This window comes from Mustela nivalis (genome assembly GCF_964662115.1).
Source record: "Mustela nivalis genome assembly, chromosome: 15".
Classification (NCBI taxonomy): Eukaryota; Metazoa; Chordata; class Mammalia; order Carnivora; family Mustelidae; genus Mustela; species Mustela nivalis.
The window spans coordinates 65,303,422-65,326,206 of record NC_139034.1 but is presented as its reverse complement, the minus strand read 5'-3'; the positions used below and the strand labels follow the sequence as shown (position 1 = coordinate 65,326,206).

Genomic DNA, 22,785 nt, shown 5'->3' with positions numbered 1-22,785 from the left:
TCTAATCTCCCCTTAATTTAGGTTTTTTTGTTTCTATGTCAGTGGTATACTTTTATATTTATCCTAAGTAGTGTGTCTTGCCTTCCATTTTTTATCAAGAACAATTAAGTATGTTATCAGTGTGCCCTCTGAATGCACGCTCACTTTTAAATAGATGTCTTGTTTCTTCTTTGTTAAAAAAAACTTTGAGCTAGTATATAAAAATCATTTTTTAATTCATAAACTACCTCAAATTATGACTTGTTTTATAATTACTCAAGCAGAAATAACTCCCTTCCTATTGAATAGTGATATTATTTTGTTCTTTTAATCATGGCACCCATAAATGTAATTATTGTAATATATTTAAATGTTTCTTAGCTTTCTTACTGTAGTATATATTCCTTGAGCACAGAGATTTGGCTTTTCTCACTTCTGTTTTCTTTTCTGTGTTTACTAAAATTTCCTTTCAGCTAATAGAATAATTAAATACTGTGCTAATTTATATATTTTTTTTAATTTTATCAATCCATGGTACTATTTAATGTTTTCTAAGGATTTTTTTTTCTTAAAGATTTTATTTATTTATTTGACAGAGATCACGAGTAGGCAGAGAGGCAGACAGAGAGGAGGAAGCAAGCTCCCTGCTGAGCAGAGAGCCCGATGTGGGGCTCCATCCCAAGACCCTGAGAACATGACCTGAGCAGAAGACAGAGGCTTTAACCCACTGAGCCACACAGGTGCCCCTGTTTTCTAAGAATTTTAAGCAAGCAATGTTTTCTAAAACTTCTGCACATCTAAGAAAGCATAGAGGCAGTAAAGGTGGTAAGGATTTTCTATGGGAAGAATTTCTTTGGTGAACAAAGTGAGCATAGTGGATTCAAGTGAAAGCAGATTAGACCATCTTAAGTGGAATTGTCATATTAGTCAATGAAGAAAATAAATGGGCTAGAAAAATATTTTGAAATGTTAATTACTGTTTTCTTCTGTAGTTTCTTAAATCTGCATCAATCCCACATTCCTTCCTGTGTTTCTCTCTAATTTGTTATCTTTTCTTTACTGTTCTCTATAGTCTAATTCTCTTGGGGTTACTTTGTTATTTGTCTGCTGTCTTGATTCATTCAGCTTTAATTCAGATTATATTCAAAACTTGTGAAAGTGTGAACCAAAATGTGAGATGTCAATATAATAGGTGTAGACACCTGAAGATGCAAGAACATCAAGGAAGCAGTAGACCAGAAGACATCAAATGAGAATTTTGTAGATCCATTTTTAATGCTAATGTCACGGCAACATAAAGATCTGTCTGTCTGGCTTACAGAAATTTGGTTTACTCCTTTTGACAGAGTAAATCCAAGAATTATTGTATAATAACTTATAGCAGCAATAGTGGATTTCCTGGTATTAAGAGTAGGCAGGTGATTAGCAGTTAATTGCAAAAGGAGGAAAAAAAGAGGTGGCCACACTTATTTATATCAAAATCAGGTGAATTAGATCATAACAGTTAAAGTACTAACATAAATATTTCAGCTTTATTTTAGCCCAGTTGGAGGGATAGTCTGGTTAGAAAACTATGGAGGTAATAAAAAACTAGCAGTGTCACTTATGAATGAAAACCATCTCTTTTCATTTATACCGTAGACATAAAAATAGGAATCAGAGTGATAAAAGTAAGAACTTAAAATATTAAACCAAAAGAAAACACCAAGCAGATTTCTATCTTTCTAGAAAGCTATCTCTCCTAATTTTTATTTATTCCCTTCAGTGGTTATCTTACATACGTATGATTTTAGAAAATGATTACAGCATAGATAAAATTATATATATTTTGCTTTAAGAAGAGAAAATATTTCAAATATTATAACATGATATTAGGGAGGTTTTTGAACTTCTATAAAAGTGAGAAAAGCATTATTTAAAAAATCATATCTCTAGATATAGTGATAGAAGTAAAGGAATTTCCATTTATTATTAAACAGGTTAAAATGAAGTATTTCCAAGCAAATATTTAATATGGATGTGTTACCATTGAGGTGATACCAAGACCTCCAATAATCCAAGTTGGACATTTCCAGCTTAAAACTGGGGAATTATTCCAGGCAAATTTTGAAGTATAATTTTCCTCTTGTTATTCTGTAATATAAGGTGTATATCAGAAGCAATGTAGTTACTTTCAGTGGCTTTGAAACTAACTCAGTGTGTGGTATATATGGTATATGTGATATATATGGTATATATATGTAGTAGTTCTTAGCTTCCATTTGAGTACAGGTCAGTGTTTCTATTTAATGGGCAAGATGTCACTGTCCGAGATATCACATAAAAATTGGAACCAAATAATCATAAACTCTTAACTAAAGTTGAATTTGATCCAGAATTCTCTTCCCTCTACTAAATTGCAACTTTGGTTGCTACAGATACTTAATATCTGTAGTCAGATATTAACTATTTGATGAATGTTTTTGGGTTACAAGATGACCATGTACTATATAATTAGAAGAGAAAAAAACAGTTCAATGGGTCTCCTGGGTGGCTCAGTGGGTTAAAGTGTCTGCCTTTGGCTCAGTTCATGATCTCAGGGTCCTGGGATAGAGCCTCACATCAGGCTCTCTGCTCAGCGGGGAGCCTGCTTCCTCTCTCTCTCTCTCTCTCTCTCTCTCTCTCTCTCTCGTCTGCCTCTCTGCCTACTTGTGATCTCTCTCTGTCAAATAAATAAAATAAAATCTTAAAAAAATAAAAGTTTATCAAGATGTTTGACATCACATAAAACTGATTTTGAAGAGTGGGGAATTCTGAACACAAATTGACTCTAGAAGAGTCAAGGTCTAACACATAGAGAATCTGTTCTGTTTCACTACTTCCAGTTTATAGGACACTGTACAGGGGTGAAAAAATACAAACAAGATCTTTGCCTCTGTCCTGATACAGTATTCAACGTTTTTTGTGATGTTTTATTGTATTCTGAGTGATTTGGCTTGTATTGAAAAGCAGTTCAGAAGCTCTCAGATGAGGATAATGTCTGTTGAGGATAACTGATGCTGGCTTCCATGGAAATGCTAATTTGATAGCAGTCACTGCCAATCAGTCGCCTTGAGTTACTGTTCTAGCACTTCTAGATGCGGTATATAATGAAAAAATCCTCCCTACAGTAGTTAGACTGTTTTCAAAGTAGAAAGGGTTGTTATATAGGTTTAGGTAAAGAGTTTCTGAGCAGGAAAAATAATCATAATGAGCCTAAAGTAAAACAAAAAAGGGATTTAGAAAATCCTTCTGGGTCTCATTTTTATAAAAGATAGCATGGATTGAACAAATTCAGCCTATTACACAGTTAAAAATAAATGGATTCTTCCTGGTTTGTCTATATATATACTGTAGTTATAAAATTAAAGGCTAATCATGTATCTGTTAAAGCCATATGCATTCTTAATGTAATAGTAAGCTGTAAAAGTTTTAGTTCTCGGGGCGCCTGGATGGCTTAGTGGGTTAAAGCCTCTGCCTTCGGCTCAGGTCATGATCCCAGGGTCCTGGGATGGAGCCCCACATCCAGCTCTCTGCTCAGCAGGGAGCCTGCTTCCCCCTCTCTCTGCCTGCCTCTCTGCCTACTTGTGATCTCTGTCTGTCAAAGAAATAAATAAAATATTGTAAAAAAAAGGTTTGGTTCTCTAATGTCCTGCCTTCATTTTGAGTATTTTCCACAGCTATGTATTTGAGTTCAATAATCTTTTCATTTGGAAGATATCAGATCTTCTTTCAATCTTACTCAGTGTATTTTTTACCTCAGACCTTATAGCTTTCATCTTTCATCTGTAGAAGTTGTAGATCTGATTTTTTAATATTTTATTTATTTATTTGAGAGAGAGAAAGAAAGCACAGACCAGGGGAGGGGCAGAAGGACAGGGAGAAGCAGTCCCCTGTTGTGCAGAGAACTCAGTGCTAGGATCCTGGGCTCAGTCCCACGGTCCTGGGATCATGACTTGAACCAAAGGCAGACCCTTAACTGACAGCCACCCAGTCAGCCTAATTTTTTTATCTTTTTATTTTTTTTAATCTTTTTTATTTTAAATATCTTTATAGATATTTTGTACATCTTTATTGATTCTTACCTTTCTTGATTCTTAACTTTTTGAACCTATTGAATGCAGTTTTTATAATATTCTGTTTTCCTAATTCTAACATTTGTATCAGTTTGGGTTAAGTTTCAATTGATTAAATTGTTTGTCATTATTATGGGTCATAAGTTCCTTTTTTGCTTTTTGGATGCTTGGTAACTTCTTATTGGATGGTAGAAATCATGATATTTGCCATTAGCAGCTAGATATTTTTGTATTCTTAGAAATATTTTTAAATATTTCTGTGTGACACAGTTAAGTTACTTGGAAACAGCTTGATCCTTTCCAGTCTTGCTTTAAGTTTCTTTCGGCAGGACCAGAGTAGTGCTTGGTCTAGCTCTAATATTCCCATCACTTCAGAAGACCCTTCTCTATATTCCCTATAGAATAGCGTGAATCATGAGGTATTTCAGTAGCCTGGTTAGGAACTGACACTTTCCTGGCACCATGCACTCCTGTGGCTTCTAATTTGCAAGGGCATTTCTCCCCCAGATGCAAGTAATTAACCACATACCTGCACTGATGAATACTCAGGCAAATACTTAAGAGGTACCATCTGCAGGTCTGAGACCTCTTACTGTACGTATCTGTTAACTCCTCAATAATCTGCCCTTGGCTTTTTCCCCAGGGAGTCTTAGCTTTTTCTGTTTACTGAATTGAGTCCATGGGGCCCTGACTGAGGGGAATTCTCTCAAGAAAGAAAGCGGAGAGAAGCACAGTGCTCATCTTTTTGTTTCCTGCTACTCAGTCATCATTTTGTTTGCAGTCTTGAAACTGGAGGCAAAACAGAACAAGTGTTGTAAGTTCCACTAACTGTCCAGTTGACATTTGGATACAAATCCATAAACTAATATCAGGGCTTAAATTCTGAGTTCTATGATTCAGGTCTTCTGGATACTGCAGTTCCCTGCTGAGAGCACAAACATAGTATAAATTTGTTATATAAGGCCAAACAAATTGTTCTAATTCTCATCCTGTAGGAAGTCTGACTTTTAGGGAAATACTTTGTAGTAATTCCCAAACTGCTTCACACTTACTTACTAGCCTCTAAAAACCTGTGATTATAAGAACTGGAAAATAACTCATCTCTGCCCATATTAACTAAGATTATTAGAAAAACAATCATTAGTATGATAACTCTTTATTCTAGATTGTATACAATGACAGAATACAGTCAGTAGCAAGAACCTATACCTATTACTTTGCTTCCAAACTAGTTTCTAGAACTTGAAACAGTTTAGAACTAGGGAAAAGGAACATACAAATCATAAAACACTTGAGCATTCATCCTCATATTCCAAAATGTGTATTTTTATTTAAAGCAATTATATATTTACCTTAACCTAATTGTCTCATAAATTATTAGGTATATATATGATGCAATTTATAAATATATTAGGTATATATACTATTTTTATTTTGTAAGTACTTTTATTTTTGCCTAAAGAGTCAAAAATGATCATGTTAGAAATAATAACATGTAATATTATTAGTAGATACAACATATTTTATTATTGGAATTTTACTGTTCCCTGTATCTTGTGTATCTTTCATCTTCAAATCATTCTAGAGTTTGGTAACACACACATACACACAAAAAAAACATTGTATTCTCAACTATTCTGAGGGTAAGGAATCATCACAGAGGAGATGGCTTTTCTCTCTCCTCACATTTGGGACTTCAACTGCAAAGACTGAAGTACCTCCGGTAACTGGATGGATAGAGCTCAGAATCATCTGGAGGTTTCTTCACTTGCATGATTGTCGGCTGGTCTAGGATGATTAAAATACTGAGTTTAACTGGGACTGGCAACAGAATGCCTAAATGTGGCTTGGCTTCTTTATAGTCTTCATTATAGCCATTCTTCTTGGTTCAAATCTCAAGCAAGAGTAATCGGGAGAGTAAGTTATCCCTTTTATAACCTAGTCTCTTAAAAGTCTCTTCTACCATACTCTAATACTCTATTGGTCAGAACGGTCACAGGGTTGCCCAATTTAAGAAAAGGAGTCAGAGACCTTTCAAGTTGAAGGCAGTAGTATCAAAGAATTATGTAGCTATATATATGCGTATATCACCACATTATGGTGATCCAAAAATAGCCATGGTACTTTAAATCTTATCACAGGACAGTTAGTCTGAAAGGCCTGGACAAACTTTACTCCACCCGAAAGTTGTTTACTCCACCCGAAAGTTGTTTGCGCCCAAAAGTGTTATCAACCAGCAACTTCTGCTTCTGTAAAAGTGCTTGCTCAACGCTCAGGCTAACTAGCTACTTTCCCTTCTGTTTGAATGCTTGTTTGATGGCGCGCGCGGGCTCCCAACACCAATCAACCAACACCAGGTATGATTTTTAAATTTGTTTGTACCCCACCCAAAACTTGTTTGTACCTGCTTATAAAAATCCTGCACTTACTCTGCCTGACACCTCAGCGTCACCGGCAACGAGTGCGTGGAGGTCCGGGTTCCAACTCGCAATAAACGACCCTTGCTGTTTGGCTTTGACCGGTGTCTCTGGTGGTCTTCAGAGGAGGGCGTACAACGCGCTCGCTCGGCATTACAAGTCCAAATTTGACTTTCTTCCAACCACAGCTTCTACACTGTTTCTAGTTTCTTATCTATTTTCTTTTTTGCTTCTACAGAGCTAAAATTTAAAAGTGGTAGAGTAGAAGTATTGCCCAGTGTGATCCTTATTAGAAAAAAATGAGATTCTTTAATTCGGTTGGGCATCTAGAACCTAGACAGAAACTTTTCAGTATTGGGTGCACTAATCTCTTAATCTCTAGCTTCATAAATAATTGCTATCAAGTTGTTTTAATTTGATATACCTTGAATGGCTCATCTACACTGGTCCATACAACCATTACCTGAAGGGATCGAAAAGAAATGGCATTTAGTGAAGTTGGGAAAAAGAAAAAGCAGCTAGTCCTCATACTCGTTGCAGATATTTTTCTTTACTGTACCACTAAACTAAATTATTATAGGTAAAGCCCAGAATGTTTACAGCCATGATTATGATCTCATCTAACTTGTTGATAACAATGTAATGCTTCTGGCTGACAGAGTTATGAACATATGTGAAGATGAAACAAAGGAATTGTAAAAACAACAACAACAACAACACAGAATTGATACTGACACATGTCACAGGTTCATGAGATTGTGTTTATGCATTTTTATGTGAGCCAGAGAGTAATCCCAAATATGTTATTGTTTCACTTTTTAAGAAAATATTTATGGTACCTAATTAAGTATGACTTTGGAAGCCAGCAGAATTGATAGCACAATTTATAATTTTACTATAGACTTAAAATGCTTACATCCTGTACCATTTTTTTTTCCTCAAAGAGAGAAATGTTGACTATCCATGTGGTTTACTATGGAAATAGTCAATGAACAGAATACTAAACAAAAAGCAATATAAATACAACTTATGTATACACATTGGAAAGACATGAATTGCTAATCAGTTCAAAGATTTCACTCAGAGAAACAGCTATGATGATATGCTCTTATAAGGGCATATTTGGTTGTCTAGGAAAAGAAGAACTTATATGACAGGTTAATTCAAATATTTAATCTGCTGTATTAATATTACTAGACTTTTAGACTTTTAGAATTTTTAACCTGGAATGTCCAGTATAATAATCTGTATATAAAATGATGGAAAATCCAGAAAATTAAAATTAGTTCCCTAAAATCAAAAGCTACATATTTGTAGAGCAGGAGCTAGAGAAGAGGTGCTCAGTAGGGTAGGTTACCATAATTACATCAGAGAATGTTTAAAACTACAGATTCCCAGATCCACCTTCTACCAGTCTATTTCAGAAATTTCTCTTACCACTTTCCTAGCATTTAAAAAGCAGTCCAATGGTTTAGGAGGCGTGCTGTGGAGTTGCTATGATTCTAAAAGCATTTATTCAGCGGCTACCATGTGCTGAGGGTTGGGATTTGGAGTGAGTACAAATAATGAGTGTTTAGCTTCCTGTCCTTGAGGAACTCAGTCCACTGAACGAAACAGAGAAGTAGACAAATGTTTGCAATTTAATACAGTAAGCTCTATGACTGTGTACCCGGAGAGTACTTAAACTAAATTGAGGAAGAGAAGGGCATTGCATGTTCTTCAAGGAGAGACACTGACCTGATTCGTGAAGGATGCCGGAAAGGGAAAGGCATTTAATAAAGCTGGAGGGGGAAATGGCTCTAAGAAAATGAACAGACCTCACTAACCTAAAGACTTTTTGCAGCCTTCTATGGAAACTGGCCTTTATGAAAGAATAGGAGGATCAATTTAAGGTATCTCTGTAGGACATAAGATCATTTTGTGATTTGTAAATGCTAATCTGAGTCCATCATGAGAGTCCATTAGAAGGGTGTAAGTAAGATTTTAATTATAGGAAGCTTTTTTTTTTTAATATAAGGTGAATTACATTGCAAATACCATTTTTGTGCTTTCATTATTGTAGGTTGGTTATGGTGTTAATCACATCTGATTTCTGGGTTCTTGATAAATGAGAAACAAATGCAAAGCTTTTGTTGATCATACTATATAACATCACTTTGCTTTTAATTGATAAATTAAAATTTTAAATCTTGGTAGAATTTCTTATCTTTTGCATCCCTAAGCCTGAGTTTGTGTACCCTTCCAGTCCTAACTTACTATTTTCAATTTCAGACTGAGAAATTGGAACCTGGGGAGCAGAGATATGGCTGCCCCTTTTCCTGAGGTGCTTATATGTAGATATACCATCTATCTCAGCACAAGAATCCAAGAACCAAGGTTTGGCATGCTGTTTTTCAGGGCTGACATTTTTAATGCAGAGGTCCTGCCTCCTGATAAGCATATTCTCTGTAATTTAGGCATTTCCTCTCCCTAAACAGATGAGGCATTCTTTACAGAGGAAAACAGAAACTCAGGTGTTCCTTCAAATATTTCTGTCTTGAGAATTAGAACAGAACCTCTCAAGGCATCATAGAACCTTGAAAATCAGGCTTTTCCCCAGCATTCTTTCAGTTGTTTTTCCCCTAAGATTTTTTACCTTAAGAAGCATGTATTCAAGCAGTAGTGTGATGTTTACTTTGGAGTCAGGCAGCAATAGAATATGAGGCCAGTCTGGCTTCCTGAAGTTTTTCTTTTGAAACCAACTCAGGTATTCTCTCTTATAAAGAGTATAAAGAACCACTAGGTACATTGTGATTATCACATCAGCATCCTGAATTTGGAAGACTGAAAACACAGGGTACTTTCCTATCATTACAACAGTTATACCCATAAAACTGTGGTTCTCAAATGCCATATGTAGTATACATCAAACCTGTTAAGGGTTTGAGTTTTGAACTTACTTGCAAGTTAACATAATACCCTGTCACAGTTTCATGGATTCAGGTGGAGGACACAAGACTCCTAGGTCAGAAAAGTGTATTCCCAGCAATGGCAGTAGCCAGAGTAAGAATGATTTTGCTCTAGTTTCACAAACCCAATTCCCACAGGGTGATGTAAAGAAAGCTGATACCTGCGCATATAGTGGACTGAGTTACAGAAAAAGAACCTTGCACTTAGAGAACCTGTAAATGTTTTAACAAACAGTAAACATGCCTGCCCATGCCCTCAAGGGAGACACTGTCTTTCTCTTTCAACTTTTTAAGTGAACATTCCCCTTGCTTATTAGGAAGACTTCATTTTTAATGCTATTTGCTGTATAGACGTCCTTGCAAAGTAAGTTTGGAACAAAGGACAGTCATATGTACAACATGGGCAGAAATGTGAAAGACCCTTGGGAAATTGTCTCCCCAAATATGGATGGATGGATAGACACATACATAATATATAGATTGGTTTAAAATATTTTAGAGGCAGATTAGTGCATTCTGTCTCAAAGCATAACATTGACTTACTTTTGTTGTAAATAAACTTGGAGCGTGTACTCCCAATCTCCATTCTCACTGAGCTTTCCATCTTCTATATGTGGCTAATGATATTTTAACCCACTTAATTTTCATTTTTTCTTTGAATTTTTATGGTTCTGGCTTTCTAATGATGAAGTACATGTGACATTTTAACCAGATAACCCAGTTAAAATATTTTGCTTAGCTTTGGAAAAATTATGATCACTTGTCTACATATGTTTTATCATGAATTAGAACACCCAAGGCTATTTCGGTATCTTGTTGCAGTGGCCACGGTTATTTCCTGATCTGGCATTCTGTATATTTATAGATCCTTGTCTTCTAGAGAAGTATCATGGTTGTTCATGCTTTTATTTTCTTGAAGAACCCATCAAAGCATATTCCAGAACAGAAGGCTGTTGTTGGTAATTTCAAAATCTTTGTCCTAGTGTCCCTCCAAAGATGAATATGTATTCATGAAATAAGTTCTTCAGCATCTTGCTTTTCCTTAGCTTTTGACAGGCTTTAAGAAATGTGTATCATTTCCATAAAAACATACTTCCCCATACAAGTAGAATACACATCTATTACCCAATGATCTTCAATGGGTCCTTTCTTCCAAACATATACCCTACTGATATGTTAAAAAACTATAATCTTATTTTTAATTTGACCTCTTCTATACCACCTATAGAAACAAAATTTGATAATTTCTTTACCTATATTTTGACTCCCAGACATTTGTCTTCTGAACTTACTTTATAATCTGTTCTATTATAATTCTTTTCATTTAGTTGATTATTTAAATTAAGTATGAACCTCTATGTTATTTTGACAACAAATGCAGAAACATAGTTGAAAAACATTGCAGTATATCATACCCAAATATTTTAGGAGATTTATGCAAAGCACTCATTCTTATCAACAGATACAGTTAACCTTTCCTCAACTTTCTCCTAAACCATCCTTGCTTGGCCCAACACTGGAGAAATGATGGTATAGAAGATCCAGTAGAGAATGACAATCCTCAACCAGTGATGAAAAGAATCCTGTCAGAATACTGTAGCTATTTTAGTACTGAAACATCAAGGAATTGACACTTGCATTTATGTATCTTAATTAAAGAGGACAAAACCATCCTCCAGTCACTGGAAGATAGTCCCTACTGAAAACCTTGATCTGAGAACCCATAAACTGTCTGAAACCAGTTTCCATTTGGAGACTACGTCTACATAATACTTTTGAATTAAGTAGCTGGCTATATGAGATACAAACAATTCTACCCAAGATACATGGGACAAAAAACATCATCATTCTTTTAAATCTTTTTAATACAGCTTTTTGAATCCTTAGTCACTCCTTGAAATTGGTCTAATACCTGGACACAATTTATGCATTAACTTGCTAAAATATATAATACAATGGATTGCTTGGGGGGGGGGTGCCTGGATGGCTCAGTGGGTTAAAGCCTCTGCCTTCGGCTCAGGCCATGATCCCAGGGTCCTGGGATCGAGCCCCTCATCGGGCTCTCTGCTCAGCAGGGAGCCTGCTTCCTCCTCTCTCTCTGCCTGTCTCTCTGCCTACTTGTGATCTCTGTCTGTCAAATAAATAAATAAATAACCTTTAAAAAAATGGATTGTTGGATTTGTGAACATTCTCCTTTGGGAGCCACTGTGCTTACCTTGGTACAATTTCCTTGTGATGAATTAGTTGGTTTCCTGGGTAACTGACTCAACCATTAAGTAACTTTTAAATGGCATACACTGCAACAGGCTAAATAACCAGAAATTTAAAATCCTTATAACTTTATTATTCAAAAAGGAGGTTCCTGTCACCATAAAAACAATATTCTAGTATCTTGCATTAAATCTAGTTGGTAAATGCACTTTAATAGAAATAAAACTTGAAAGATTAGAGAACAGATGGTGTACATTTGGAGACTGTCTCCCTTTTATTGATCTTATGAGCAAGAACTACTTTTGCTTTAAGTCTGTCTGTTTACCTTAATAGTAAAAATTTGATTTCCTGGGGACACGCCATTACTGATGAGCAGTACCTTATTGTTAGCACTGGTCCTCATTTTCAGAACTGAAATCCTAACCCCTCAAGGCAGTTCTAGATTATTTTCTTCTCTCCTGAAGCTTCTTTACTCTGTACTTTGCAGGATGTCCAGGATGCAGAGAAATACTATGTATAGGTATAGGTCACAGAAGGGAAATAGTGCTAGATAGCGCCTTCTTTGCCCAAGAAACCCAAGAGGCAGTGTTTCAGAATAGAGCTTCTCAGATGGCATATGACCTCTGGAGGAGTAACATGTATGGTTTTAGGAGAATAATGGTATGCTTATATCTATGTAGATCTCTCTAGGATCTTTAATATTAATATAGTGATCTGAAAAAATTAATTAGGTAATTTTTCTAATATTTGATTCTGAGGACAATTTGCATTGGAAATGGGATCTATTCTCAGTTTAATTTGAGCACTCTTGACTTCTGGTTTAGAAGCACACTATACATTCTGCTAATAATTCTTCTATTTTCTGTCTGTGTTATACTATTTACATGTGTAGTGTCTATTGCCACAAATGCTGCTGTGTAGCTGCTGTGTACTATCAAATGTTCTAACAAATGACCGTCAAGCAACAAGATAGAAGAACATGACATTTAGTGAAACAACCATCTCCCAGAACTTGATACACCATTAAGACACCTCAAGTAGTGGTGGAGAGCAGGATTGACAACATCCCCAGATATTAGTAGTCTACCTTTCAGGTCAAGATTTAGAATCACTACTAGGGATGAGATCACTACTGTAAACTGAAATCATCTCTAAGCATTCAACTTCCTGCTTACCCAAAGGTGACTTTACTATTTGGTTGTCTTCAGGAACACAATTTTACCATCTACTCTGTTTTGTAATATAACATTATTAATCCCGGAAGATAAACAATGCAAATAATTATATTTAAAAAAAAGAAAATGAAAATAATTTTATTTATTTTATGAAAACCTTATTAAAGAGTATGACACTTTTCGAGGCACCTGGATGACTCAAGGAATGATCTTCGAGTCCTGGGATCGAGCCCCGCATCGAGCTCCCTGCTGAGTGGAGAGTCTGCTTCTCTCCCTCTCCTTCTGTGCACTCTCTCTCTCTCTCTCTCTCAAATAAAGAAAATATTTTTACTTTTCATCTTTTCAGTATATCACATCGAATAACTCTTTTATCCATAAGCTATTTCAAAACCCTCACCACAAAATCTTTGTTTTGCTGCGCCCACCAATTCTAGACTATTATATCATGATGCATATTCCCTTTTATGTTTTTAAGACTTTATTTATTTATTTATTTGAGAGAAAGAGAGAGTGCAAGTGGGGGGAGGAGCAAATATGGGAGGGGACAAAGAATTCCAAGCTCAGTGCAAAGTCTGATGCATGACCTGAGATCATGACCTGAACCCAAACCAAGAGTCACAACCACAGACTCCCCTTCTTTTTCAATTAAAATCCCTTCATCATCTCTTCTATACCAAATTTCATGGAATAACATTCAGAATCTCTTAATAGCTTCACCACCACCTCCCTGGGCTCATATCTTGTGGCCCAAGCACTTGCATGTTCCAAATTACTTTCAGGTAGAACTGGTATTTATTGTCAGTTTTATTTCCAACAGTTCACCACCTCTTTTGCAAGAAGCTTCTTTTTTGCTTTTTGTTATATTACCTCCTTTATGGCACTTTCTCTGAAGCCTTAGGATTACTATCATATGCATACACGAATATATTTAAGAAATTGCATTAAAGTTGTGTTTATATTTCTGTGTTTCCTATTACTTTAGTATTTGTGGATTACTTGTAAATACAAGAAATTTTGGCAGCTGCACTTGACAGAATTAAGACTAAGAAAAAAAAATACTACCCACAAGTCAGGAATAATATAACAAAATCTCTGCAATAACAATGTCTCAGAGTGTCTATAAAGGAATCCACAGTTACTGCACTATTTAATGTTTGCCTTTCAAAACCATGTTGCTTTTAGAGAGAAATCTTTATTGCTCTGAATAAACTCTCTTATGTTCTCACGAAGCCAAGTTCTAGCATGTTCAAGAAAACACTTTTCATTGATATTAACTTAATTTTATGCCTTATCTCTTACCCCTGACACAAACAAGTTGTTCCTTGCTCTGCAAACAGTATAGCATTAGCCTGACAGATGTGGCTATAAAAATAGTTCTAGAGTTTACAATCAAAGTACATGTTATACACCCATCAAAATTTTGACACATATTTGGAAAAGGTTTATAAAACACCATTATGCTGTATCATGCTTTGTCATACTGGTTGAAAACCACTGTTTAAGACAGAGCTTCTTGCATACTAGTGTGACTGTTTATTTTTGTGTTCTCAGGGCTTAATACAGTATTTGGAATCTCAGCAACTTAAACCGAGTCAAATTCAAAATGTCTCACCTGTCTTCTTTTTTAGCTTCAACTGCAATAAATATTTCAATAAAGTCACTAGTTTCTCCGCAGAGATTTTTTTTTACAGAAAGCTTGTGAACATATGAGTGCAGTGGGTAACAGGGCTTCTGAAGTACTCCCTTGGACACCTTCAGATGTGTGCTCAGGAGTTTCGATTCACTGAGATTTAATTGGGGGTGCAAAAGAGAGCCCAGGGAGATGCAACTGATTTTTTCAGCAAATGACTAAAAACCATCTCAGTCTTGATATTATCTGAGCTATGTCTTTGTTGTAAAGAAGTTGAAACTCTAAAGATATACTTTAAAGTTTAGGAAAGTCTTGTCTTTATAGAACCTGTAATATGCTAACCTCTTCATCATTCAACCTCACAGCAAATATTTGCTGACTACTTTATATAAATCATTCTGTAAGAAATGTAGCTTAAGGAACTGAATTTAAATCTTATTTAAGTAACTTAAATTTAGGGGCACCTGGGTGGCTCAGTGGGTTAAGCCTCTGCCTTTGGCTCAGGTCATGATGTCAGGGTCCTGGGATTGAGCCCTGCATGGGGCTCTTTGCTTAGTGGGGAGCCTGCTTTCCCCTCTCCTATGCCTGCCTCTCTGCCTACTTGTGATCTCTCTCTCTCTGTCAAATAAGTAAATAAATAAAATCTTTTAAAAAATAAGTAACTCAAATTTACATCCTCTCATGAGGCTTGTGTGAGCATATTGAACAGTGCAGCTCCAGGTAATAAACACTCCTACTTTATAAAATTTACTTGTATTCCTTTTAATTTAGAACTGCTATGATTCACAGTCCATAGTGATCTCTATTTTTAAACCATCCCACTAAAATATATGCTCATGATTTTTTATATTTTAAAATAAGTTAAACATGTACATAAATTTAAATTCTTAGATTAATTTAGGAATAAATAAAATTAAAAATAAGCTTATTAGTATGCTCTTAGCCAGTTTTATCTCTAGAGAAATCTTGTCCAGTTACATTCACAATACTAACCTTATATGATTTCCTTAAAGGGAAATTTTCCCATGCAAGAAGTAGAAATAAACATTTTAATAGAGCTTGGTACAAGCTTTATATTTACTAACAGTGTAATATGTTAAAAATATCAAGGGACCATCAATGATCAGCTATATTAAAATAAATTACACTTAAAAGTACAAAATAACTACTATTACATTTTAGTCATGGAAATAATTTCATCAAGGAAACATACCAGTGATACTGTTTATTAGTTTTGATGTTCACCAGCTAAGGCGGTATTTTTCAGGTTTCTGTACCATTATTTTATTATCCTTTGTCTTCTTTTTCTCTTTTCTCCTTTCACGATCTTACTACTCATTCCTGTTGTTCTCGCTTGTTGTTCTTGATTTTGTTTTTGTTCATGTATTTCTTCTTTGCTTGCCATTTTTCATGTTGCTCTTGTCATGCTCCTTGACATTTTTCTTCTTGCTCTTGACATGCTCCTTGACATTTTTCTTCTTGTTACTCTATTAATTTATTCTTATTATTCCATTTTTGCCCATCCTTCTTGTTTTCTTAATCATTCTTTCCCTTCTTTTTCTTTATTTTGGTTAAATGTTAATGTGATTGTGATTTTTCTCTGCTCTCTGTGAAGGCAGTTTCCCTTTCTTTAAAACTTCCTTTTGGCATTTCAGTCAGAAGGATCTTTCTAAAATTAAGTATTTAGTATGTAAGTAAATTGAGAAATTCATTAATTTTATTAATACTTTTCATCTTTAGTATATTGGACAGACCTGTAGGCAATAAATAAATATTGCTTGATTACTGAATGGTCTCTCTGTGATATACAAAGTTCTCTCATTCAAGATAGGTTTGATGATAGAATATAATGTGTGTTAATTCCATTCCCTTAAACTGTCTAGGATTTTCCTGGAATTTGTACAACTTTATAGAAAAAGCAGAGATGGATCAGCATGCCACATAATCTCTAATTCCTTGGTTATACTAAAAGTGAAGGACAAAAAAGTGGGTACAAAACAAAGGATATCCCTAAACCATCCCAATTACAACTTTTGGAAAAATTAAAATCAACCTCTAATAGCAATTTAGGTTTGAAAAATCTTCTGAAAACATCTATTAAACTAATTTAATTCTGAATATGTCACAGTTTATGCTTCAAAAGTAGGTAGACATAATTCATTTAAAGTAAGTTTCTATCATTTCAAAAATATGTGTGGGACATCTAACAAATTTCATGCATTCACTGAAGACAGAAATCTACTCCAAAGTATATTTCTTAGGCAAGAAAATGGACTGCATAATATCATGTAGATCTAGGTGTTTGGTTTTGTCTTTTAAAAAAAAAAATCACTTGGCATCAGGGAAATACAAATCAAAACCACAATGAGATATCACCTCACACCAGTCAGAATGGCTAAAATCAACAAGTCAGGAAATGACAGATGCTGGCGAGGATGCGGAGAAAGGGGAACCCTCCTACACTGTTGGTGGGAATGCAAGCTGGTGCAACCACTCTGGAAAACAGCATGGAGGTTCCTCAAAATGTTGAAAATAGAACTGTCCTATGACCCAGCAATTGCACTACTGGGTATTTACCCTAAAGATACAAACGTAGTGATCCAAAGGGGCACGTGCACCTGAATGTTTATAGCAGCAATGTCCACAATAGCCAAACAATGGAAAGAACCTAGATGTCCATCAACAGATGAATGGATCAAGAAGATGTGGTATATATACACAATGGAATATTATGCAGCCATCAAGAGAAATGAAATCTTGCCATTTGTGACAATATGGATGGAACTAGAGCGTATCATGCTTAGTAAAATAAGTCAAGCAGAGAAAGACAACTATCATATGATCTCCTTGATATGAGGAAGTGGTGATGCAACATGGGGGCTTAAGTGGGTAGGAGAAGAATCAATGAAACAAGATGGGTTTGGGAGGGAGACAAACCATAAGTGACTCTTAATCTCACAAAACAAACTGAGGGTTGCTGGGGGGAGGGGGGTTGGGAGAAGAGGGGTGGGGTTATGGACATTGGGGAGGGTATGTGCTTTGGTGAGTGCTGTGAAGTGTGTAAACCTGGTGATTCATAGACCTGTTCGCCTGGGGATAAAAATATATGTTTATAAAAAAAAATAAAAAAAATAAAATAATAATTCTTGATTTAACCTACTCATTCTGGCTTCACCTCTATTTGACTCTCATTTTTCCACTTTAAAAAAGAATTTTAACAGTTATGTGAAATATGGACTACATATAGTTTAAATGGCTCACCAGTAGGAACTAAAGTATGCCTATATAATTTAATCTGCTTCTAGTCAATCACTCTCAACCTCCCAGTCATCCACAAAGACTGAACAGATTTCCTAAAAACTGCTGGATCTAATACTTTGATGCTGTAGATATCCATTTATTTATTTATTTGTTTGTTTATTTTTCATTCATTCATTCATTCTTTTATCTATTTATCTATGTATGTATGTATGTATGTATTTAGAAGACTGTTTAGAACACTGTTTTCATCACCAGAAACTCAGCTATCCCAGGTTAATTGGCAGTCATCCAGAATCTAGTTTTATATAAAGCATGGCTCTCTGATCCAATTCATCTTTTCACATTTCCACAGTTCTCATTTGAACGCATGCTTTATCTTTAACATTTTGTACATTCCTGACTTCTACTATGTGTTTCCCCATCACTTTCATGTTTTAAAACAAACTTCATATCCTCCTGGGGATACTGTTTCCCCATACCCTGAGTCTGCTGGAGATCTCTCATATCTGGCCTTTTGTGGTTGTAAATATTATGAAACTTCCACTAACTTCTAATTCATCAAAATTCTATCAGCAGGTTGCAGTCTTAATCCTTTCAATATTTCAATTCTTCCTCATTACATAGTATTTTCATTTGGCCCCTCAGCTACTTTATGTCACTTTCCAAGATCTTAAATGTACCCAGTTTACCTAGCTAAAACCATTATCAGTTATAACTAAATCATCTCCAGAAACTTTATGCTAATCATTACTAATATCTATCTGCTTTCTTTCCAAGCTGCTCCTGTACCTATCACCACCTTTTTTAAAACTTTCTTCATCTCCCATAAACTGTCAAACTTTGACCACATCACCCATCTTTTTGGCGACCTATACTGTCAACTCATGTACTCACTCACCTCATTTTCTCCTCTTTGCTTTTGAAAATCATATTCCTTATTGCTCTGTCAGTCAAGGTTCAACCAGATAAATAGAATGACTAAGATATATGCACATGAATGTATTCATATATGTGGATGTCTGTGTGTGTAGATACACACACACAAATAATAAAAATAGTAAAGGAAAGTAAAACTGGATAAATGCTTTCACACTTGTTAGAATTTTTTAAATCTTTAATATATGTGCTTTCAAAATAATAAAATATGAAATCCTTTAACAACCAAATTAATGACTTTTTAGGCTTCAACTGCCTAACATGACATATATACCAAATATGTGCCCAACATGCTAATCTTAGTTTCAGTTTAACTTTATATTTAAAACTATAACTGACAAAGCTTTATAAAAGCACCCCTTAAATCATTAGAATTATTCATTGTTTTCTACAATGGATAATTGATTCCATTTTTAGTATATTACCACTGATGGAGTAATTTTCCTATCAGATATTGCTGTAGGGTAATGAGTAGTTTTATATTTTAGTAAAATAAAAAAGTATCACAAATATCTAACTTCTCTCATGTCTAAAATCTCTAAGAAAATCACAATTTAGTGTTCAAAATGAAAAATGTGAATCTATCATAATATTTCACATAGTTTAACTGAAGTCTCATTTTTCTTACTCAGCTACCCCCTTCTGGTGGTAACACTGTATAAGAATTAGTTGTGATGAGCACTGGATGTTACGGAATTGTTGGATCACTATATTATACACCTGAAACTAATATTACATTTATGCTAACTGGAATTTAAATAAAAACCTAAAAAAGTTTTTTAAATACCCCCCCCCCCAAATTAAGAAGGATGAAAACTCTGGCCTTCCTGAAATGAAGAAGGGCTCCCATCTCCATATCAGCCGATTTTCTAATTGAGAATAAAGACTCATAATTAAAATTTGTTTACTACAAAAAAATGTCTATGCTTCAAGACTGCTTCCCTCCAATATGCCAAACAACCTTGGTCGAGGATCTCACTTGTTTTCACAATTACATACCTATCTAGGTGAAGTTTACTTAATAGAAAGGAAATGAAAATTTTATTTATGTTTTCAATATTATAAGTACAACATAAACTAGCATTTCTGGGTTTTTTTTTTTTTAAGATTTTATTTTTTTATTTGACAGACAGAGATCACAAGTAGGCTGAGAGGCAGGCAGAGAGAGAGAGAGCACAGGTGAAGCCGACTTGATCCCAGGACCCTGGGATCACAACCTGAGCTGAAGGCAGAGGCTTTAACCCACTGAGCCACCTAGGTGCCCCACATTTCTGTTTTTTTAAAAAAGGATTTTATTTATTTGTCAGAGAGAGAGAGGGAAAGAGCACAAGAGCAAGAGTGAGCACAAGCAGGGGGAGAGGCAGGCAGAGGGAGAAGCAGGCTCTCCACTGAGCAAGGAACCTGATGTGGGACTCTGTCCCAGAACCCTGGGATCATTACCTGAACCAGAGGCAGAAGTTTAATCAAATGAAGCACCCAGGCATCCCAAAACTAGCATTTCTTGATAACTACTCGCTCTGATAAGGTTTTACATTTTTAATATTACTGAATCATCACTAATTTTTAATAAAACCATGCAAGGCAATTATTAATTGTGAGAAAATCAATCAATCAACTTACCAAAGTTACCAAACTTATCAAAGGTTAAATTAAGGGCATCTGGATAGCATAGTCTGTTGAGCATCAAACTCTTGGTTCTGTCTCAGGTCATGATCTCAGGGCCATGGGATTGAGCCCTGACTTAGATTCCCTGCTCAGCATGGAGTCTGGTTGGGACTGTCTCCTACTCCCTCTGCTTCTCTGCCTATTGCTCCCGCCCCCTGCTCTCTCTCTCCCTCTCAAATAAATGAATCTTTTTAAAAAAAGTGTTAAATCAGGGTGCCTGGGTGGCTCAGTGGGTAAGCCTCTCCCTTTGGCTCAGGTCATGATCTCAGGGTCCTGGGATTGAGCCCCGCATTGGGATCTCTGCTCGGCAGGGAGCCTGCTTCCCCCACCCTCTCTGCCTGCCTCTCTGCCTACTTATGGTCTCTGTCTGTCAAATAAATAAATAAAATCTCTTTTTTAAAAAAAGTGTTAAATCATTCTAAGTCACAGAAGAGTGGTATTCAAAATAAGGATTTCCAAATATTAATACAAATTTTTATTTATTATGTAAATATTTATATCCACAATATAATTATGGTAATTCAACATTTCAGTAAGAGAGAAATGATTAATATTATAAATATATTAGTTAAAATAATTAAACTTTGCACAAACTAAAATATGTGTAACATATACTGTTCTATTGGATTTGGTCTTCTCAGAAAAGATCTAATAGGTGACACTCAAACATCAGTTAAAATCTTAAGATAGCATAGTTGTATTTTCCTTTTACTGAAGATTAAGCCATATAGTTCACTAACATGTTAAAAAGGGAAAACAAATATTTAAATGTATAAATCTTCTAACATGTAAATTGGATGTCTATATGAATTCTTATGTTTTGACATTTCTTTAAAGACACTTTAGGAAAAGCATGTATTTACTCTCTTAATTCGAGCCCATGTAAACAAGGAAATACTTATAACTAATTTGCAATATGAATGCTTCCCTAAGCACATTGGTGTGAGAAAATATACAGGTGAGTCAGATGACTTAAATTAAACCTACTTAAATATTTTATTACATAAAGAATTAATTAGTCTTTCCCTAGTGCAAAATAACTCCCTGTTTGAAAGTTATGAGAACATGGAAGAGTATTTTTTAAAAGATTTTATTTACTTATTTCAAAGAGAGAGCACCCAAGTGAGAGAGCACAAGCAGGAGGAGTAGCAAAGGGAGGGGAGAAGCAGACTCCCCACTGAGCAGGGAGCCTGATGTGAGGCTCCATTTTAGGACCCTGAGATCATGACCTGAACTGAAAGCAGCCACTTAACCAACTGAGCCTTCTCAGGAACCCTAATGGAGAGTATTAAAATTTTAAGTTTAAATATGCAAGTAAATAGTAAGGATGCATGTAAGTTTGAATGTATTGAGACTCCTATGGAAAATAGTCTAGAAATCTCCAAAAAGTTAAAAATAGAACTATTCTATAATCCAGCAATTACACTTCTAGATACTTACCCAAAGAATTAAAACAAACAAACAAACAATTCAAAGGGATACATGCAGCCCAATGTTTATAGTAGCAGCATTATCAATAATAGTCAAATTATGGAAACAGCCCAAGTGTCATGACCAAGTGTCCATTGACTGACGAATGGATGAAAAAGTGTGTGTGTATATATACATATGTATATATACATATACATATATAAAGTGTGTGTGTATATGTATATACATACATACACATATACATATACACACACTTTTTCATCCATTCGTCAGTCAATGGACACTTGGTCATATATGTGTGTGTGTGTATATATATATATATGTATATATATATATACAAAATTAAAATTAACATGGTGGAATATTACTGATCCATAAAAAGGAATGAAATCTTACCATTTGCAGTGAAATGACAAGAATGAAGCCAGAGAATATTACACTAAGTGAAATAAGTCAGAGAAAGACAAATACCATGTGATTTCACTCATAAGTGGAATTTAAGAAAGAAAACATGAGCAAAAGGAAAAGAAAGAGACATAAACCAAGAAACAGACTCTTAACTATAGAGAAAAAACAGTGGATACCAGAGGGGAGCTGGATGGGGTGATGGGTGAAATAGATGATGGAGATTAAGGGATGTATTTTTGTTGAGATGAGCACCTGGTATTGTATGGTGGTGTTGAATTACTATATTTTACACCTGAAAATAACACTACACTGTATGTTAACTAGAATTTAAATAAAAACTTTTTAAAAAAGCAAAATAAAAGTATTGTCACTGCTTCCAAAAAAATCCATGTAGAGCTTGTGTTGTCTAATAAACAATGTAGTAACATCAGTGGCCTTATATCACAGTGCAAACTAAACCAGTTGTTGTGTATTAAATACATTTCAATTGCATTAAAAACATTTCAATTGCAGTTACTAAATCTTCAATAAATTGTGGTATTTGCATTATATTTTAGCATCCACAAATTTAAACAAGAAAGCATTGGTGTATTACAGGAATGAAGTAATGTTGCTTGTTCAATACAGTGT

The 22,785-nt window shown here is 35.0% G+C and overlaps 1 protein-coding gene across 7 annotated transcripts in view; it reads left to right on the top strand.

Annotated features, from left to right (window-relative positions):
* The first annotated feature begins 6,356 nt into the window (after window positions 1–6,356).
* LOC309849073 (uncharacterized protein) overlaps window positions 6,357–22,785 on the top strand; it is a 414,440-nt gene continuing 398,011 nt past the window's right edge. For all 7 annotated transcript variants that reach the window (XR_014303466.1, XR_014303467.1, XR_014303468.1 and 4 more), the window contains exon 1: window positions 6,357–6,430. The gene's annotated coding sequence lies outside the window, so the exon portion shown is untranslated. The remainder of the gene's footprint in view (window positions 6,431–22,785) is intronic.